Source organism: Lissotriton helveticus, chromosome 11 (assembly GCF_964261635.1).
Source record: "Lissotriton helveticus chromosome 11, aLisHel1.1, whole genome shotgun sequence".
Lineage (NCBI taxonomy): Eukaryota > Metazoa > Chordata > Amphibia > Caudata > Salamandridae > Lissotriton > Lissotriton helveticus.
In genome coordinates this window covers 396,515,978-396,530,160 of record NC_136072.1, presented here as the reverse complement: position 1 = coordinate 396,530,160, position 14,183 = coordinate 396,515,978, and the positions used below count along the sequence as shown (strand labels likewise).

The 14,183-nt window shown below is 43.6% G+C and overlaps 1 protein-coding gene across 2 annotated transcripts in view; it reads right to left on the bottom strand.

Moving 5' to 3' along the window:
- LOC144791187 (alpha-1,4-N-acetylglucosaminyltransferase-like) overlaps positions 1 to 14,183 on the bottom strand; it is a 492,472-nt gene that overhangs the window by 266,497 nt on the left and 211,792 nt on the right. The window contains exon 1 of one of the 2 annotated variants that reach the window (XM_078665832.1): positions 9,545 to 9,677. The exons of the other annotated variant lie outside the window; for it this stretch is intronic. The gene's annotated coding sequence lies outside the window, so the exon portion shown is untranslated. Of the gene's footprint in view, positions 1 to 9,544; positions 9,678 to 14,183 lie in introns of those variants that run through there. 2 annotated transcript variants of the gene reach the window in all.

Below are 14,183 nucleotides of genomic sequence, written 5' to 3'. Positions count from 1 at the left end.
AGGTTGGACTGAGGGCCGAGCCCTGGGGCACCCCTTGTTCTAACGCTACCTCAGTGGACTGAAAGGAGCCCCGTTGGACCTGAAAGCTACGTCCCGTTAAGAAAGATTTCAACCAACTCAGTGCAGATCCTGTGACACCACCTTTGTTCAGACACTGCAGCAAGGTGAAATGAGCTACAGTGTCGAACGCCGCACTGAGGTCTAACATTACCAGTGCCATGGTGTGTCCGGCATCTGCACCTTGTCTTATGGTCTCTGTAGCTCTCAGCAGGGCGGTTTCTGTCGAGTAAACTGTGCGGAAACCTGATTGAGAGGGATGTAGAAGATTCGCCTTCTCTAAATGAGCCATCAATTTAGTATTAACCACCTTCTCGGCCACCTTAGCTAAGTACGGTAGCAGAAAAATCGGCCTAAGGTTCTCTAGGACTTCATGGCTAACATTGGGTTTCTTCCTAATTGGTAGGACTACTGCTTTCTTCCAATCTACCGGAAGTCTCTGGGAAGCAAAGGAGATCTCAAGAACGTGCCTAATATAAGCTCCGGGACCAGCAGGCTGTCTCCCAACACCCTAGGTGGCGCTGGATCCCTAGGGGATCCGGACTTGCCACTGAGACATATACTAGGCAGAACATCCAGAGGGGGAACTATGAGTTGCTCCAAGCTCCTATCCGAACTACTTGCCCCTGGCACTTCCTCAAAGGTCAACCCGCTTTCAGGGCTGGTCGAGAAGGAGGCATAGATGTTCCTAACCTTCTTTGCAAAGTACTGCGCTACTCGATTGCATTCGGTTACCGAGTCGTTGTCCGGTGCATTCGAGCTGGCCACCAAAGAGATCTCCTTAAAAATGTTTAACTCATTTGGAGATGTTGGGTTTGCCTGCGTGGATCTGTGTGACCATGCGTGCTATGGCAGCCAGTAAGGGTAACTCAGCAGAACTGGAGCCTGAAACAGTGGCCCAGAGACCTGCCAGGAGAGGAAGAGGCAGAGGGTGCGGGAAACCCGCCCCAGCAGTTCCCACGGTCTAGGAAGGAGCAGAACCTGAGGGGGATGCCCTGGAACCTACAGGGGAACAGGTGGCCGAACTGGGGGACATCCCCGAGCTGACCCATTGACAGCAGGAAGGTGGCCCCTCCAGGAAGGAGTTCTGCCAGGCGCAGAAGGAATGCCCTTCCCTCATTGGTCTGCGGCAACAGGCTGTAGATCAGGCAGCAGGTGGAGCAGCCAGAGATCACTTTATCTACTGGGAAGATGACTTATTGTATAGTGACCCTAAGTTTGCCGAGCCCGGTGCAACCCGTGTGCTGGTGGTACCCGAGCGCTTCAGAAACTTCCTAATGGGTCTGGCTCATGACGTGCCTCTAGCAGGACATCTGGGGCAAGACAAGACCCTAAACCGGCTTGTCACCCACTTCCACTGGCCCCAGATGAAGAAGCACGTTGGTTCCTTTTGTAGGTCTTGCCAAACCTGTCAAGCCAGTGGCAAGCTAGGAAGGAAGTTGAAGGCACCCCTCCAACCCTTTCCAGTGGTGAGCACCCCTATCGGGCGGGTGGGCATAGACATAGTAGGGCCCCTGGACCCCAAGACAGCCTTAGGCAACAGGTTATACTTGGTCTTGGTGGACCATGCCACCCGGTACCCGGAAACAGTCCCTCTCAGGACAATCACAGCACCCGTGGTGGGCTGTGCATTGATGGGGATCTTTTCCCGTGTGGAGTTCCCCAGAGAGGTGGTCTCCTACCGGGGTACCAACTTCATCTCTAAGTACATGAAGTCTCTGTGGGAGGAGTGTGGGGAAACTTATAAGTTCACCACTCCTTACCACCCTCAAGGAAATGGGTTGGTTGAAAGATTTAACCGGACCCTAAAAGGTATGATTATGGGCCTAGCGGAGCACATGAGACGGAAGTGGGACGTCTTGTTACCATGCCTGTTGTTTGCCTACAGGGAGGTGCCTCAGAAGTCCTTAGGGTTCAGTCCCTTTGAACTCCTGTATGGCCACCCTGTTAGAGGACCTCTCTCACTGCTGAAGGAGGGTTGGGAAAAGTCCTTTGGGAAAACCCCCCAGGATGTGTTCAGCTATGTGCTGGCCATCCGCAACCAGACACAACGCTTCAGGAAGCTAGCTCAGGCAAACCTGGAAGCAAGCCAGGAAGAAATGAAAAGATGTTACGACCAGAATACCACTCTGGTTGAATTTCAACCTGGGCAGAAAGTGTGGGTGATGGCGCCAGTGGAGCCTTGTGCGCTCCAAGACAAGTGGACTGGGCCATATGAGGTGGTGGAAAGGAAAAGTGAGGTAACCTACCTGGTTAACCTGAGTACTCCCAGGCAACCCGTGAGAGTCTTACATGTGAACCGCCTCAAACCACACTTTGAGAGGTCTGAAGTGACAATGCTCATGGCTACAGATGCAGGAAGGGAAGAGGATAGTGATCCTCTCCCTGACCTCCTGGCAGTTAAGGAGCAAGATGGGTCAGTGGATGGTGTGGTCCTCTCACCCACCCTGACCCCAGAGCAGCAGAGTGACTGTCACCAAGTGTTGGGTCAGTTCTCCTCCCTGTTTTCCCTGACCCCAGGTGTCACCAACTGGTGCGTCCATGATGTGGACACTGGAGACAGTCTACCTGTGAAACAAAAAATTTACAGGGTAGCTGACAAGGTCAGGCCAGCATCAAGGAAGAGGTTTCCAAGATGTTGGCGCTAGGGGTGATTGAGCCCTCCAGCAGCTCCTGGGCTAGCCCAGTGGTCTTGGTACCAAAAGCTGCTGCGCCAGGTGCCACTCCAGAACTCAGGTTTTGCGTGGACTACCGTGGGCTCAATGCAGTCACGAAGACTGACGCACACCCCATCCCCAGAGCTGATGAGCTCGTGGATCGGTTGGGAGCTGCCCAGTACCTCAGTACATTTGATTTGACTTCTGGGTACTGGCAGATTGCCTTAACTGAGGGGGCCAAAGAGAGGTCAGCATTTTCAACGCCAGAGGGGCACTTCCAGTTCCGAGTCATGCCCTTTGGGTTGAAGAATGCCCCTTCCACGTTCCAGAGACTGGTTAACCAGGTACTGTCCGGGCTGGAGGAATTCAGCGCCCGATACCTGGATGACATTGCTGTGTTCAGCTCCACGTGGGAGGAACACTTGCAACACCTCTGTGAAGTGTTGAAGGCTCTGCAAAGGGCAGGCCTTACTATCAAGGCCAGCAAGTGCCAGATAGGGCAGGGATCTGTGGTGTATTTGGGACACCAGGTGGGGAGCGGCCAGGTGGCACCCCTACAGGCAAAGATTTATACCATTCTGGCTTGGGAGCCCCCCAAGACCCAGACAGAGGTGAGAGCCTTTTTAGGACTCACCGGGTATTACAGACGGTTTGTCAAGGGATATGGCACCATTGTCGCCCCCTTGACACAACTCACTTCTAAGAAATTGCCCAAAAGAGTGGACTGGACCGAAGCCTGCCAAACTGCTTTTGATGCCCTGAAGACTGCCATGTGCACAGCACCGGTGCTCAAAGCACCTGACTTTTCCAGTGAGTTCATAGTACAGACAGACACTTCAGAGCATGGTGTGGGAGCAGTACTCTCACTAGTCACTGAGGAGAATGGAGACCAGCCCGTAGCTTTCATTAGTAGGAGGCTACTCCCCAGGGAACGGCGGTGGAGTGCGATTGAAAGGGAAGCTTTTGCTGTGGTCTGGGCTCTGAAGAAGCTGAGGCCCTACCTGTTTGGGAATCACTTCCGTGTTCAGACCGACCACACGCCCCTCAGATGGTTAATGCAAATGAGGGGTGAGAACCCAAAACTGTTGAGGTGGTCCATCTCCCTACAGGGAATGGACTTTACGGTGGAACACCGCCCTGGTACAGAACACGCCAACGCTGATGGTCTGTCCAGGTTTTTCCGCCTTAGTGAAGAGAACCCCCAAGAGGGTGGGTAGTTCTCCCCACTTTCAGCTGGATGGGACACGTGTTAGACCTGGCATCTTTGGCGTGGTTTTCCCCTATCTTTTTGCCTCTACATCCTGTATTTTGATGCTGTGCTGATTTTCGTTTTTGCTGGTTTAGATGCTTTGGACACTCTGCCACTGCTGATCAGTGACAGAGTGTAGGTGCTCCCTATGTAAAGTGTTATTCTGATTGGATATACATGTTTGGCATATTTGTATCACCATGAAGTCCCTAGTAAAGTGCACTGGGTGTGCCAGGGCTGGTGATGACAAATGCTACTCGTGGGCCTGCAGCACTGATTGTGCCACCCACAGGAGTAGCTCTAAAATAATGTCTCAGGCCTGCCACTGCAGTGCCTATGTGCAGTTTAGAAACTGCCATGTCCTCTTGGTCAGTGTACCCACTGACCAGGCCTAACCCTTTCCTTTTTGTGCACATCAGTCACCCGTATGGAAGGCCCAAGGTAACCCCCTGGGAAGGGTGCAGTGTAGGTAAAAGGTAGAGCATGTACTAGTGCAGGTGACATGCTCTGATAGTGAATGGCAGCCATTTTCGTTTTTCACTATTGTAAGGCTATCTTGCTCCATAGATTAACATGGGGGATGCTGGCTACAGTGGCTTCCAGCATTTCTTCCCATAGGAACAAGATAGGACATGAATATTTAGTATCCCTGAAATCAGAATTTAATAACACATCTTTTAGGAAAGGTTGTTTTTAAATCCTGTGTTTGAGAACAGCACTTTTAGAAAGTTGCTGTTTTCTTGTCTGACCTTTCTGTGTGCCTTGGCCTGTTTGTGGATTGACTGTCTGGTTTGAGAGTGACAGGGGCTGGGGATGCCCCAGGAGGCTGGCTGAGTCAGCCCTAGGCTGAATAACTGCATTTGCAACTGGAGTGGTGGGAGGAGTTAGCACCTGGGCCTGAATAGGGCTGTGCCTGCCATCCACAATGCTGGCTCCACCTCCTGCTGGGCGGCTGACGACCCTGCCCCTCACTCTGAAAGGAAAGGAGAAGCCAGGAAAACAAAGTACTCAGGAGACACCCAGAACTGGTTCAGACCGGGCTCAGGGCCCACTTGCACAAAGAGAACAAAGACTTTTAGGGGTATAAGTACAGGACCCCTGACAACTGAAAATTAGATCATCCTTGAATCAAGAAGGAACCTCTGCCAAGGAGAAAGCTGAAACTGAAGAAGGAAGTCTGTCCTGCTGTTGCTCTGCTGGACTGACCTGTTGCTTTGCTGCCAAGGAGAGGGGAAGGACTTTGCTGTTGAGCTGTGTCCCCTGTCTTGAAGGAATCTCCAAGGGCCTGAGAAGAGCTGGCACCCTGTTCTGAAGTCCCAGGAACAAAAGGACTTCACCCCCAGCTTCCCTGAACTCTGCTGAGAGAGTTCTGCCCTTCCTAGAGTGCTTGATCCAGTTGTGTGGCCTCTGGAAGTTGTACCTGTGCTGGGAAGCTTGAAACTAAGCTTGTGAGACTTTTGCAATTGAAAAGTGTTGCATCGCTTGCTTGCGGAGTGCATTCCCGACAGTGCGAGAAGATTCCCGCCGCTACGAAGGTCGAGATCGTCGCAGCGTCTGTTGCCGCTGCCAAAGCCATTGCATCCTTCGTTTGCGGGACGCACCAGACCGGTGTGGGAAAGTCGAACATCGCTGCGAGTGTCATCGCAGAGCCTGTCGTCGCTGGGTGAGATCACCGCACCGCTTGAGGACCGCATCACGTCGCTGCGAGCATCGTCGCAGAGCCATCGCATCGAGGAGCTGCGAGAGAGAGGATCACCGCTGGATCATGCATCGTCGCCCCGGAGATCGTCGCAGCCCCTACGAGACCGTCCCATCGTGCCTTTGCGGGGACAAACTTCCTACGGAACCTACGCACCCGAATCCATACAAGTGGCCTTCCTCCCCATACAGACCGGATTCATCGCAACACGCCCGCTGCTGCAGCGGGGCTGTCGCAAACGCCTCCCCAGGGTCTCAGGAGCAACGCATCGCTTGTTTTCTACCGCACCAGCTTCTGCTTTTGGAACTTTGTCGCAACCGAAAGGTACTGTGAGTAAACGTGACGCAACTGTGAACTTTTCACGCATCTGTGGTTTATTTTACCGTAACCTGAAGAACTTTATCGCAAACCTTAAGAACTCTTTTAAAACCATATTCTTGAACTGTGTATGTTGGATTTCTGTCATTTTGGTCTTGTGTAGTTTAGATTAAATACCTTTATTTTTCTAAACTGTTGTGGAGTCCGTTTGTGGTGTTTTCACTGTGTTACTGTGAGTGTTGGTACAAATACTTTACACATTGCCTCTGGCTAGCCTAGACTGCTCGTGCCAAGCTTCCTAGAGGGTGAGCAGGGGTTATCTCAGAGGGTTTCCTCCTTGCCCTGACTAGAAGCAAGGGTCCCTATTTGGACAGTGGTACCTACCTCTGCCAACTAGAGACCCCCAGTTCTAACAAGTCAGAAAGTGCCTCACGTAAGCACCTTCCATGGAGCTACTAGTTGGTACTCACCAGTTGCTCGGTCTGTCATCACTGGCAACTTTCTTGGCAGAAAGAAAAAGAAGTGTTGCCTAACTCTCAGACTCATTTGAAGTGGTGAAAAAAAGATAATATGTAGATAATAGTGTCATCTATCAACCGTCTATGTCCCGTAATGTGAAGAAAGGTGAATAAATCTCCTAGTTAGAAATGAGTTGTGAACAACTATTCCACACATTCTTTATTTTAAGAGGGTCCACACTCGGTTAAAAGAAAGGGCATGTTTAGATCATTTTAACTTAAATAGCCAACATGTTTCATTGCCTATGAAAGTTTTTGCAATTTCATCAGGGCACGGGGATGCACCTCCACCTCACTGATGCTTTAAGTTTGTGGTGGTTGATAAAAACAATAAAAGAAAGAATGATAGTGCCAGAGACAGAAAAAAACTGAAGTTGTAAATAGTTATCATGTGTTGACATTTTCAAATTACAACACATCTCACACAATCTATGTCTTGACAAATAACAGTTATTTGAAGTATACCCAGAAACAAGAACAACCAGTAAAATTAAGAGCAGCTCAATGTCGAAATGGATTTCTTAAAATTGAGAAAATATTTGATAATGCAAGAAATAAATGTAGATTATCAGCACTACACACAATTTACACACAATTTACAACATTTCTGAGAAAAAGTCACATTTGTTACTAGTTGGTTACTCGAAATTAAACATTTTTGCACCTAACTGAATAGATTTACAGGTAAACTTACAATAGTGATTTGGTGGCTTTGATCTAGCGACTTATGGCTGTAGTGGCATTGGTGTGATGAGAGTATAAAGTGCCTTCTTTCCACAAAAGGCGTACTGCTTTTTACACAAACTGTTGTGGAGGTTGAAAGGTCTGTATTTCTATTCTGGCATCAATGTTTCTACATGAAACTAATTCATTGTAGGTGCATAACATTTTAAATATCTGTATAATATGTGCAGTTTAATTTTATAAGGAATATATATTTTCAGCAGTACGTGGATGTTCTTTGTAGCAAGTGCAATTTGTTAGAAAAATTCAAATTGCTAGCTAACAATGTCACAGACTATACAGCATAATCCACTTTAATTATTTATTATGGCACATAATTAGGGGTGAAGCTATCAATGGTGCGGAAGACACAGGTGCACCAGAGCCCAGTGCTGTGACGGACCCCCTTCCCCCCCTTATTATGTTTACTGTAATACAATGAGTAAGGGGTGCCATCTTCCATGCTTGCTTTAGGACCCATGGCAACTTTGCTACACCACTGCACATTATGTACCTTTCCAGCCGTGGAAGAACAACACGTGTTTATATGCCTATTGGGAGTCTGGTCACATTTAGTAAGTAAAAATAAGCAAACTTCAATATTGAAATGCAAAGTGGCAAGGACTTTCCATTATTTGCAACGGGCATTGAATGCAAACCACCGATTTTATTGGCTTACTTTGTCCATGCTTCAAACGTAAGTCACGCGACAGAAAGTAAAACTCTGCTAATATTGCAGGTGCCCAGCTTTTTCATGAGAACAGTACAAAAGTCTTTGAATTATGGCAAGAGATTGTAATTTCTAGATGCTTAGCTTGCTGAATTAAGAACTTCCGCGGAGTGATCGCAAACATGAGAGTGAGGCTAAATACGCCATAGGCGAAATAGCCGATGTTTTAACATTGGCAAACAAGATGGCAACAGCTAAGTGACATGGAGTCTGGTATTACGATAAATTCGAAGATACATGCTTTTTTATCACAATAAATAAACCCTGATAAATTACGTGGCCCATTGAATTACAATTCCCGTGGCCTTGATAATACTACAGAGACCGGTTCCACTGTGCAATACCACCCAGACAATGCCATACACACATTGTTGATGTGGGTCAGTTGCATGTAGAACCGGGCAAATGTATTTTCCTCTGGTGAGAGGCACTGAGTGCTGTGAATAGCCTTTCCTAACACAACCCCACCTACCAAACAATTTTTGACATAAACGTCAAAGGCACTGATTCATGAAAGATAAGCACGGAATATCACAACAGTAACACATTGCCATATACGCGCACACCTGAGCAGTGCGACATATACGCTCGGGGCCCATGTGCCCCTAAGGAAACCCACGCCCCCTTTTATTAAGAAAACACGATTAAAAAGTCATGTGTAAGTTGCGCCTTCCATAATTGTTTTGCACTCTCGATGTTCACCAGGTAAAGTCTGTCAATTATCCAGAAAAGGGCAAATTGCACACGATGTCTATTGGTGGACCTCAGAATGACAAGCTCAGGTTTACGTTGGGGCCATTCCAATATCTACAACTTCGAACCTGGTGCTATGTGCACAGAGAAGCAACCCGTGTGTGCCAGAGATGGCTGCATACATTAGTGGTTGCGCCGTTTGCATCTGATTAGAGTTTGCGTTCCCAGGAACGAGGAATTATACACAGTTTCTTCATGATTATTCCCATTCCCGGATGTGACAAATTATATTTTGAGCAAATTGAACCTGGAATTTGCAGGAGGTTTTTCTTTGTTGCAAATCGCAGATGTGACCTTCACACGTTATACTCAAAATGTAGTCCTTTTTCACAAGCAAACAGAGAGGTTTGCATCCAAAATGGAACTGCAGGCAGCCCAGTTATAATCTCTCTGCTAGCATCAGTCATAAGTGGGTGCGCAATATGCGCCTCAGTAGTTTTTATGCGTTCAATCTATTGCCAAGAAAACTTTGCTATAAGTAACAGACTCAGACTTATGTATATCTCCTTCGCCTCGTATGACCGAGAACAAGACATAATACTGTGGACAGTGGTTTCACTTTCACAGAGCGTTCGCTAGCAAAACAAATGCCCGGAAATGGTAAGACCATTGCCATACACACAGAACCCTCCTATACATACTCCATATATGTATTCTTACTCTTTGCTTTAAGAGCCTCTGTACAACAGGCCCCAAGCAAGAAACAGAAAGCAATCCCCTCAAAAAGGAAGCCGACGAGCGCCAAGTCTACTATTCACATTTAGAAATGCGCGCACATTCGTAGATAGTCTGAATTCCTCTATCCCTCGCTGTAATTGATGAAACATGGACACTTCTTACCCCAAACGGATGCGAGAAGACAAGACACCTCTAAACAATCCCTGTTCCGATGGAAAGGAACGTTTATCTGCGCCACATCCAAATGCGTCAGTTCATTCGGCAGCCATCTGCTCCGAGCTCACGAATGAAGAAGTCTTTGGTAATTTCATCAGAGCCCGAGAGGAAGGAAATGGTGGATTGCAACAATCTCACAGGAAGCAGGAAGCTGCATTTACAGAGCGATAACTTTTACAAATGGTTTACGTCTGATACTGCGGCCCACGTATTCCCCTGTTTGAAACAGTTAAAATTGTAGTCGAGCAAAATACTTTTCACTAATTCATTGTGACGTCCAGGCTCGAACAGGCCTATAGGGCAAACAGGCAGTGCCTTAGGGCTGATCTAACAGGGCTGTCCGTGGGTGGTTTTAGAGAATTTTTAAGAATGTTGGGGCTCCAGGGCCAAACGTATTTTGGGGGCCCCTTTTTGGAACAGCTTGAATTTATGATCCAATTTCAGCTCTTTCAGGGCTCTTTGGCCAGGTCACTGACAGTACACAGGCGCACATCTAATACTCAGGGAAAGTGACTGTGTGTTCAATATTGTAACAAAGCAACAGCTCACTAATGTTATTGCAAATTATCTCTGTGACCCCCCTCCCATTTCTCCTATGAACTGTCCTGTTTTGCTCTAAAAACGTTTTTATAGATATGGCATGAAATATAAATATAAAATTTTTTTGAAAAATGTCTGCAGGACTCCTCCACATCACCCACAGTGAAAATAAATTAAATGAAAATGGTATTTAGAACAATTTGTTGAATAATTATTAAAGATCATCAGGGCAAATCTCTTAGCAGACCAGAGCTGGCTTTATCTAGGGACCCCTGAAAGGCTGATGCACTTGGCCAGTGCCCACTTTGCCCATCCCTTAATACATCGCTGGGTGGTTTTTGGCCGTTCGTAGGTCTTTTTAGTGTGTGTGTGCCAGACTTTAATTATAATTTCCCTGATGTTAAGATAAACATTGCCTGTAGTAAGCTCAAATTATTGCCTCGCAAAACATCACAGTGTGTCTTTAGACGTTCAAAACTGCATCAATTTCAAAACATGAGGCGCTTTTTTGGCCATCTAATTTACAGATGGGACCACTTTTATTTTGGTGCCCAGGCCTATTTTCTGTCCTAGTCCAACCCTGGTGATATGTTTGATTATAACTCCTGGGTTGGTAAACGCAAAATGGATTAAAAAAAAAGATGAATACTTAAATGTAAATCATAAGTCTGTTCACTTTTGCGGCCACATGCATCATTGTTGCCGTATGCGATTTCTTAATTGCGAAAATTAAGAAATCGCAATTAAGAAATCGCAAAAGGCTATGCATCAAGAAATCACAATTTTTTTTGCGATTTCTTAAAATTCCTTAATTGCGATTCACAATTTGCGAATCGCAATTAAGGAATCCCTTCCCATTGATTCCTATGGGCCTAGAGGCCGTAGTAATGAATGGAAAGTCATTCTCAATTTGCGATTAGCAATTTGGGAATCGCAAATTGAGAATGCAATTTCAAGGGTGCAGGGGGTGGGTCCAAAGGACCCCCCCCCTGCACCCCTGAAATATAACTTTAAGTGCATTTTTCACACACACACATGCTGGGGCATGTGTGTGTGTAAAATGAAACTTTCAAAAATGCACTTTTGTGCATTTTTGGAAGTTTTCGCAAATTACCATGAAGGTCAACTTCATGGTAATTTACCTCTCCCTATTTGCGAATTCGCAAATTTAAAATGTTCATGCATTGCATTTAAGAAATCTCAAATTGCGATTTCTTAAATGTAATCGCAATTTTAAAAATCGCAACATGATTGCGATGGATCACTGACATAATATCGACTACAAAAATATAGGCATTTAAAATATCGACTCCAAAATATCGACTACAAAAATATCGAAGTCCTATCTACAAACAGGTAAGTAGAAAAATATCGAATCAAAAATATCGTTTAAAAATATGTACTTTGTAAAAATATCGAATTTATTCAAATTAATGTTAAATTAAAAAAATATTAAATTTAAATAACTAAAATATACTTAAAAATACTGAAATAACCTTAAAATTATTAAATAATTAATTTAAATTATAAAAAAGAATAATACAATTTTATTTCTTAAAACATATATATATATATATTAACATCATATTATTAAAAAATATACAATATTATTACCGTAGCATGGCAAGAGTGTTAAAATTACTATTCCCACTCCAATGAGTGCAACAGTAGGGAAAACGTTGGATAGCGTAGCGGTAAAAATTACTATTCCCACTCCAGTGAGTGCAACAGTAGGGAAAGCGTTGGATAGCGTAGGGGTAAAAATTACTATTCCCACTCCAGTGAGTGCAACAGTAGAGAAAGCGTTGGATAGCGTAGGAGTAAAAATTACTGTTCCCACTCCAGTGAGTGCAACAGTAGGGAAAGCGTTGGATAGCGTAGGGGTAAAAATTACTATTCCCACTCCAGTGAGTGCAACAGTAGGGAAAGCGTTGGATAGCATAGAGGTAAAAATTACTATTCCCACTCCAGTGGGTGCAACAGTAGGGAAAGCGTTGGATAGCGTAGGGGTAAAAATTACTATTCCCACTCCAGTGAGTGCAACAGTAGGGAAAGCGTTGGATAGCGTAGGGGTAAAAATTACTATTCCAACTCCAAAGAGTGAAACAGTAGGGAAAGCGTTGGATAGCGTAGGGGTAAAAATTACTATTCCCACTCCAAAGAGTGCAACAGTAGGGAAAGCGTTGGATAGCGTAGGGGTTAAAATTACTATTCCCACTCCAAACAGTGCAACAGTAGGGAAAGCGTTGGATAGCGTAGAGGTAAAAATTACTATTCCCACTCCAGTGGGTGCAACAGTAGAGAAAGCGTTGGATAGCATAGGGGTAAATATTACTATTCCCACTCAAGTGAGTGCAACAGTAGGGAAAGCGTTGGATAGCGTAGAGGTAAAAATTACTATTCCCACTCCAGTGGGTGCAACAGTAGGGAAAGCGTTGGATAGCGTAGGGGTAAAAATTACTATTCCCACTCCAGTGAGTGCAACAGTAGGGAAAGCGTTGGATAGCGTAGGGGTAAAAATTACTATTCCCATTTCAAAGAGTGCAACAGTAGGGAAAGCGTTGGATAGCGTAGGGGTAAAAAATACTCTTCCCACTCAAAAGAGTGCAACAGTAGGGAAAGCGTTGGATAGCGTAGGGGTAAAAATTACTATTCCCACTCCAGAGAGTGCAACAGTAGGGAAAGTAAATATGTCATATATTATTTAAAAAAATATAAATTAATATCTATAAAACATTAATTAAAAGTAATTACCAATTTAATATAAAATAATAATTAATACATTCTAATTACAAATTAAAATTAATTATTACTATTAGTTACCTATTAATCCAAATCAATTACAAATTAACAATTAATTAATTAACAATTAAAAATTAATTAACAATTAATTCAAATTAAATACAATTAAATAAATTGAATTATTTAATTAATTATAAATAAATTACTTCCCACCCTATTCCCCTATAAACCCACAACCCGCTACAGAAAATAAATTAGTAAAATTAACATAATTAGCAATTAATCAATTAAATAAAATTAATTGGAAATTAAAAGTTAATTAATTACCCATAAAAAATGAATTAACAATTAATTCTAAAAAAATACCAATACATATTTATACATATTTAATTAATTATAAATAAATTACTTCCCACCCCATTCCCCTATAAACCCACAACCCGCTACAGAAAATAAATTAGTAAAATTAGCATAATTAGCAATTAATCAATTAATTCAAATTAATTGCCTTTTAAAATTTTATTAATTACCAAATATAAATTAATTTACAATTAATTAAAAAGGAATGCCAATAAATACATTTACATATTTATTAATTATAATTAAATTACTTCCCACCCTATTCCCCTATAAACCCACAACCCGCTACAGAATCAAATTACGCAAAAATTTAAAAAACAAAATTAATTAATTAAAATTAATTATAACATAAATACCCACTTTTCACACATATAATAATATAAAAAACACTATAAAAATTCGATATTATTAAAAATTCGATAATTTTAATAACCTATATTATATACTTCGATATTTTAACTTTCTCTATTTTTAACATTCGATATTACATTACTTACCTTAAAAACGATATTTTTGATGTCTATATTCTGTCCATTCGATATTTTGTCCATTCTATATTTTAAACTCGATATTATGTCCATTCGATATTTTTTACTCGATATTTTGACTGTTTACCGATTGCGATTTCTAAAATTGCGAAAAACATGATGCATCCCAATTTAGTCAATTGCATTCGCAAACGGCTGAAAATTGCGATTCGCACCGTTTGCGAATGCAATTGACAATGATGCATGTTAGTTTGCTATTTAGTAGTCATTCTATTGTTTAAATTTACATACACCTATATACAATGTTAATTTACATAAATACACACATAACATATTAATGGTTAAAAAGGCGTTAAAATAATTAAACACGAATGCAAAATGTGAAAATAACGGTGGCATTAATCCTGATGCATCAGACCAGTACCATTCAATTGGGCTTACCATTCTCCTCCCAG